The following is an 8147-nucleotide window of genomic DNA, read 5'->3' on the forward strand; positions in this document are numbered from 1 at the left end:
TGCTCTGCTGTTGAGTAATGTTGATGGGTTGTCAGGCTGGGCTGACTACCAGTAAAAGTAAAGAATGCATCCAAGTTCAGTTACATGTTTGGGTGAAGAGGTCTCACTCTGTGTGATTGTGTATGCTGGGATGATGTAACAAGCATATCATTGTTGCTGTAATTCTTGAACAGCATGAGGATAGAAAAGTTGCAGAGAAGCGATGCTTTTTCAGAGTAAGTCAAACCAACGGAGGGAGAAACATCACAGCATGACTAAACTGAAATTCTATCAATCCAGTTTCTTTTACAGACTTTCTTTCTCTCACACCAAAAGATACTTTGTAACAAATGGCATGCCATCACCCTATCAGAATACATCACGAAGGAAAGATTCCAAGAGCCGCCGTTGTTGCATTCTCGAGCCACCATCTTTTACAGGTTTTCAGTCAGAACCAAATAAACAATATCTATGAATAATTGTTATAAAACGAACAAAGGGAAAAAAAATGAATACTAATCCATTTGTCTCATCTCATCCAGCTGCTGTAATATTTTGTGTGATGCCATTGCTACAGAAAAGGATTATGGCCACTTTTTTTTCTTTTTCAGAATTTAATAGAACATCTGTCCTTCCACTTTAGTGTTTGTGGTTAAGAGGTTATGAAGCATATTGGAAATGGACTTTTCTGAAGGGCTAAGTTGAGACATTTCACCATTCAGTTTTGTTTCCTTGTGCTTATAGCTGGACTTGTATCGTTTTTACCTTTTTTTGTGTAGTTATATATTATTACAGCAAAACATGGTCTTGAAGACATCCATCCACTTCCGCTTATCCTTTCAAGGTCGCGGGGGGCGCTGGAGCCTATCCCAGCTGTCATAGGGCGAGAGGCGGGGTACACCCTGGACAGGTTGCCAGTTTGATGCAGGGCTAACACACAGGGACAGACAACCTAATTTGGATTATCCAATTAACCTATCCCCACAAGCTGCATGTCTTTGGATGGTGGGAGGAAGCCGGAGGGAACCCACGCAAACACGGGGAGAACATGCAAACTCCACACAGAAAGACCGGCCTGATGGTGGAATTGAACTAAGGACCTTCTTGCTATGCGGCAACAGTGCGAACCAGTGTGCCACCGTGCTACCTTGAAGTCACCTGCATGATAATACTATGGCAATTATTTGTATGTCTGGAGAGAGTTTATAACATAATGGCATCACAACAGTGATGTTCAACGAAAGGTGTGTTGTTAGAACTGATTGCGGCTGGTGTTATCCCTTTTCCAGTCTGTAGTCTTGATGAAAAGTCAAAATGAAATTTGTAGATCCAATTAGATTTTGTAGCTAAAGCTTATTTTAATATTCACAAGCACTGCTCACTCTGGAAAAACTGTTTTTTAAAGTGCCCTTTTGCTTGAGAGAAGCTTTGTGATTTCTGAAAATTATGATGAGAACACAAAGCCTTTTGTTCTATTTGCATTCAGTGTTGGAGTTTCATTGATGTACTTGTAACAAATCAGTCAAACTTAATCTATGTAGTGCATATGAACTGTGCTTTACAAGTGACTTATAAATGCTTTTGTTGGCAAGCACTGTAAAAAAAAATCTGTCAAATTTACGGTAAAATACCGGCAGCTGTGGTTGCCAGGAATATACCGTGTAAAAAATGTGGAATCTGTAAAAGACAATACGGTATACTGGTTTTGTAACCCTAATTTTTAAGGTAGACAACGTATTATTTTACCAAAATCATGATAGAAAAAACCAAATATATTTGTCAATTATACAGCAATTTAATGTAAAAAATGCAACTTTCCATAGCTTTTTACGGATATTTGCAGTAAAAAAAAGTAATAATATAATAATATTTACAGTAATTTGTTGTTAATTTAACAGTAATAGGATAGACCCTATTATTGTAAATAACTGTAAAAATAACAGAAATATGTTAAACCTTATTAAAACCTTTGACAGTAAAAAACACAGTGAAATTGTATAACAAATTACAGCATTTTATTTTGACCAGATACATTTTACGGTAAATTCCTGGCAACCACAGCTGCCGGTATTTTACCGCTAAAAATACAGTACAATATGAGGAACATAAATGGTTTACCGTACATTTTACATTTGCAACCGCTAAATATAGAAAAATCTAAAGATGCTCATATACAACCAAGGTAGAGAATATTACTGATAAACAATGAGAAAATTTGACATACCATTTGAAAACAGACTAAACATATTATTTTCTCTATTCCTACAAAACAGCATAGATCTTGAGAATACAGCATGTGTCCATATATATGGCTGGTAATCCATGGAGGAATGAATAAACATGAAACAAAATATTACCTGCCCCTGACCTATCAACAGTAATGAGTCACTGGGTCCTGCCTTGGTGAAGGAAAGGACTCGGTGGAGTTTCTAATGCGCATGGTGTTGAAGATACAAGCTCTGCAGGAGTACTTCAATGTCCATCAGGAGTTCACTTTGGACTGGCAGGATCCCCTCTGCAGCAAAAAAAATGGACAAAGTTTGATCAGTGCTTGAGCAAAATGCACAGAAATGAACAAAACGTGCTGCCAAAACCAGATCTAATGATAAATGATTTCTTAAGTGTAAAATATACAGTTCTTAAAGGATAGCTATTGTCAAAATGCAACCTGGGCTGTTTTTTTCAGTTTTTTTTTTTTTTTTACTGTAAACGAGACAAACATATATCTAAAAGCATAATTACGACAAACAAGCCGTTTTTGAGATTGACCGTGATTTTGTTTTGTGGTCAATAGCCAGTGAATGGGAATACTAGGGGGCCGGGGCATAAATTTGAGCACATCAAAATCGATACAGTAAAAAAAAAAAAAACAAAAAAAACAGCCCAGGTTGCGTTTTGGCAATAGTTATACTTTAAATCTACTTATGTAAAAGTTATACATAGACAACGCAGCCCTAATCACAATCATAATTTGTTGGAAAACGTATTTAAGTTTCGTATTGATTTATCATAGAACTTGAAGTTAATGGCTGAATGCATGGTGATGAGACCTAACATTCAATCTACATTTTATAGCGTATGAAACTGCTCACCTGGACATGAACCTGAGCTCGGCTGATTAAGATTAGTGTCTCCTGTCCATCTTTCTTTAGCAAAACTTGAATAATACCACTGCTTACCTCTTATTGAATCTTTGGGTGCAGACTTAATTGAAGAGCCTCGTATAAACAGGCAGGGTGTGATGTTTAGGGAAACCAAAGAATACAGCCGCCATCATTTCTGCCAGAAGACTCATTGGGTGCAACGAAGCTTTCATTGTGGACTGGCTAGATACCTTCTGCATTCAGAAGGAAAACAAGAAGGGCATACACCATAAACAATAATAACTGACAAAAATAATGAGACAAGAAATTAAAGTAACAAAATAAGTGCAAATCAAGTTTCCCTGTGTTACAGTGTAGCTGAATGTTTTTCAACAATTTGATTTACGGTAAAACACATACCAAATATTTCCAGCCAAGGTTTGTTTCAATCTTCAGCATTTTTTTCCTGCCATTGTCTTGAAACTGTTTCATCTGTCTCTCTCATTTGATGCTGTTTACAAAAACAAAACAGCAATATTGTAAAGGGAAAAAGGAAAATTAATTTAATGGAAAAAAAAAGATTATGACCTGAAATCTCACCATTTCCTGAGAGTCACAGGTCCTTTGAGTATCCTTATGGTTTCTGCTCAAATTCAGTGTCTGAAAAGGGCAGGAACAAAACAAACCTTTTTAATCATAATAAAGACAAAATAAGATTTAGAGACAGACGACAAAGAAATGTGTAAAATATCTTCTTGAATCTGTTTACTTTACTAACCTTGAAAGAGACTCTTGGGTCTTAGCTGTGCCACCACCCTTAAACCTTAAAACAGATGGAGATGATATGCTGGCCTGGCTTGAAATTTCCATATTTGGTGCTGTAAAACAATATCACAAACAATAGATTAATTGTACTTTTTGGACCTTGGCCAAAGCATAATAGAAAAAACAGAAAGTCCTTCATGGCTATTGTGCAATGAAATCATAATACTTACTGGTTTGTTTCTCAGATGTCTCCACTCCTAATGATTGTAGTGCCTCCAGTACAATTTCAAGGATTGAGGCAGACAGGTCCGGCAGCACCTTAGTAATGGAACTCCTTATGCTGCCCCCCATTTCCAAGATGTCTGATAAAAGAATGTGAATAAAGGTCAATTTACACCAAGTGGTACCTTTGGTCTTAAAATATGAAGCTGATCTTGCTTGATACTACACTTTTATACAGTGTTTCGTAAGTACCAAACTAACAGCACCATTATTGTGACAGCACACTGTGTTTCAGTGGAACCATTTGGTACCCATACTTCATGTAAGATGTTAATGGATAGAAATCAATTAAGTCAATGGGTTTTGACCAAAAAAATCATTTTATTTAAAACAGCTTACTATCACTTATGTCACACAGAACATCAGCAGGAGGCTCAGTAGAGGGCTCTTCTGATTTCTGCCACAGATCAGACTCTAGCAGACATCTCAAAGTCTCTCTTAAAGGCACATAATAGGCAAACCTATCTTTTCTGTTTTCATCTCTCCCTAAAAATATTTTCTTTGGTTCCGCATAGTTGAAGGCTTTTTTAAAGATCTGAGCTCTGGAGTGCACTGTCCTCAATGGCCCGGTATGACATGCAGAAAAAAGATCATAGCTTTTGACAGACTCACAGACTTTGTTGATGTCCTCCTCTGATAATGATGTGTCATCTTTTAACAGTGATGCAAGTTTACCCAAACTGTATGTCTGTCCCAACTCATGCATGTTCTGCATTTCCTCTACAATGTTCTGTATGGTTGAAGCAGGCAGTAGAAACTGACCCTGCAATTTTAAGTAGAATAGTGAAACGTTTCTCAGAAAAAGATCACAGAATTCAGGGGGCATTTCCATGTTATCTTCATGTGTAATAGACTGTGCAGCAGGCTCGGAAATCAAGGGTACAAAGTCATCTGATGTGGTTGGAACAGATGATGATTGACATGCAGACTCTCTATATAAATCACCAATGCTGCTGTCTGAAAACTCTGTGTTTACGTGACATGTGAGCAGTAAAAGATGATTTAACTCTAAAGGTATTTGTGCATCCTCTTACTGGACAAGTGACCACGTGTCCTTCCACAATATGGCTCTTCAGATGAGCTATTAACTCTTTAGAGTTCTGACACTGACGTTCACACATCGCCATTGCACATGTAAACGAAGAAACCACCACCACACCAGTGACATGGGTGGGGGCAGTGTCTTCGGTAAAAATGAGCCTTAAACGCGCCATACCTGGTGTATGTCTGCTTGCAGCCTGCTTCAATACACCGAAAGAAACAACGTGGCTCATTCCGATGCAGTTTACAATGAAGCACGTAGCCCCTTGATGACTGAACTACCTTACCACAGAAATTACACGTTAACATAACTCCATGTACTTTGGTAATTCCTCCCTAGCGAATTAAGCACGCCATATACAGAAACTAATCCAGAGCAATGCTTCCCTCGCAACAGTAATGCTAACTCAACTCACAAATGCTAACTAAATTCACAACCTCACTCATAAAAAATGAACTGCTAAAATTATCTATAAACGCTGGGCTGGTGGATTTTTATAACAGAGATAACTTGAAGTTGCATGTACTCACCTCACCTCGAACTAATTGTAAGCTGCCAGGATGTCTACAAATTCCGAAGATGCTGTGGTCCAAGCAGCAATAAATGGCGCTAATATACGAGTTCAAAACTGTGTCCGTTAGCGAAGCCAACTTGAGTCTCCTGCATGAAAAAAAGAGCGGTTGGCACACAGCTCAGCAGCGCGCCGCGCTATTGGTCATTTTCAGGTGACGTCATCCCACAATGTAACGTCGCTCTTTGTTTCTTTAGGAGGTTCGAATTTGATCAGAAGTCACGTCTGCAGACCGCTGCAGCCACGTCTTACCTTGCTTCCCCTTTTTTTGGTGAAATGGTTCGCTCATACTGCACAATGTTGCTACCAGATTTTTTTTCTCTGCAATTCGAACGTAAAACGTCTGTACACAGTTTACCAGCAGTTTAGCTACCAATCAACAGCGATCACACAAATTCAAAATTTAAGGCCGACCCACTTAAGGTGGTCTGATAATATGGCGTGAAACACAACAACATAAAGTTGTTTTAAAATAATAATTAAAAAAGATTATTGAAATCAATTTTATTCACAACCATAAACTTTATTTTTAACATCTTCTTTTGCTGTTGATTTTTTTATCAGAAGGTTAACAATGATATACTGCAGGCCTAACTTTTAATCTGTATATCAGTATCTGAATTTTAAAATAAAAAAATACTATCAGTTTTATTGTCTTTCACTGCTGATATTTGCTTTTTTTTTAATGGTATGCACTGGTTGTATTATTATGGTGGACCCTATTTTTTAACATCTTGTTTCTGTAAAAATGAATGTTTTTGTTTGCTTAAAAATCTACAGCTTTATACTGTGAATTCCAATGTGCACAACCCCAAAAGATGTAGTTTTACTCAAATAATACCGTAAAATCTAAGTTTTTCAGACATTTTCAACATTACAATATGTAATTGTAAAATGTATGCATATTTATTTGTTTTCACAGAAAATATTTATAATTTCAACATTTTATTACAGTAAAAAACAAAGTTTTATCCAGTCTCACAATTAACGGTTATTCAATCTATTTAATACAGTAAAAGGAAGTTTTTGGTTTTACGCTCCATTACCGTTGGAATTTGACGGTGTTTTGCTGTATATTTTACTGACTTTTTTTACAGTGAGGATAGATTTGAGGCTCAATGCAGCTAAAAAAAAATAACCTATAAGGGTCAGTACCAGCACTGTGACACTTTGTAATGGCAGATTTATGGTCCTCCTTAGGAGGGCTACCCTACATGTAAACATTAGGGGTGCAACGATACACAAAATTCACGTTTCGGTTCGGTTCGGTTCGATACCTTGGTGCCACGGTTCAATATTTTTTCGATACCAAAAAAATGTTCATGCCTTTTTAATTTGTCATTTATTAAAATTATAAATATATATTTTAACACAAAAGTACAGTTTTTAAATTTAATGTTGCTGAAACAACAAAGTAATAAAAAAAATAAAAACATCTGATTGAGGAATCACTCATCTTTGGAAAAGAGGGTTTATTACAGAGAAATGTCTCTTTCCAAAATAAAAGCTATACTATACGCTTCTTCTGGGCTATATTCTCAGCAGCATATTAAACATATCAGGTCCCCATAAGGAGAATCATGTGCTAACGGCTGTCTAAATGACTCGGGTAAAGTTTGTTTGGGCTGGACGGCCATTAACGAGCTAACTGCGCCAACACACTAGTTCCCACCAATGTAATTGAGCATTGCGTGGCACATCCGACATACTGTTTTACTTTAGTCCATGACGCGCTTACCTTCAGGGACATACGTCACAGGAAAACCAAAATAGTTCCAAACGCCAGATCTGAATGAGGGTGGGGGAGGTTCAATTTGCCATGTTGCAAGGAGAGCTTAACTTCTGTCTCGCTAGCTTGTGCTGTTCAGTGAATCTGCGTTCGACTACTCCGTCTAGGCTGCAGTGTTGCCAACTTAGCGACTTTGTCGCTATATTTAGCGAGTTTTCAGGCCCCTTAGCGACTTTTTTTCTAAAAAAAGTCGCTAATAAAAGACGTGAAAGCGCATATCGCTTTTACTCTCAACAAGAAGCGGGTGCTGTTTTGTGGATCAGTCAGTTCTTCTTTTACTCTTATGCTGTTTTGTGGATCACAAGGTTTAAAACTACTTATAAACACACACAGAAAGTAACTCCACCAGAGTGCCTATTTCGGGTCACTTTTGCCGGTCCAAGCCCGGGTAAAGGAGCAGGGTTGGAATTGTGACATTAAAAAAAACAATAATTGCTAAAAGAAATTTAATTTGTAGTTCTAAATAAACGCTAAATGCATTTAGGACGTTTTTTACTCACTTTATGTCTCTTCCACGATGTTATTTCTCTCTCCAACAACATAAGTTACAATTACATTAGCATGACCAATTATGCAAATTAGGCGATGATGTCATTTAGCGACTTCTAGCGACTTTTAGGACAACCGATTTTCCTT

At 37.3% G+C, this 8147-nt stretch overlaps 1 long non-coding RNA gene across 1 annotated transcript; it reads right to left on the reverse strand.

The window, feature by feature from the left end:
• Positions 1-1855: 1855 nt before the first annotated feature.
• LOC145428362 (uncharacterized) lies at positions 1856-5567 on the reverse strand. Its single transcript, XR_013908650.1, has 6 exons — positions 4058-5567; positions 3841-3940; positions 3663-3722; positions 3483-3573; positions 3159-3316; positions 1856-2494 (listed from the first exon to the last, which is right to left on the reverse strand). It is a non-coding gene; the product is annotated as an uncharacterized LOC145428362 (long non-coding RNA).
• Between the last annotated feature and the right edge of the window lie 2580 nt (positions 5568-8147).

Source organism: Astatotilapia calliptera, chromosome 4, assembly GCF_964374335.1.
Source record: "Astatotilapia calliptera chromosome 4, fAstCal68.1, whole genome shotgun sequence".
Classification (NCBI taxonomy): Eukaryota; Metazoa; Chordata; class Actinopteri; order Cichliformes; family Cichlidae; genus Astatotilapia; species Astatotilapia calliptera.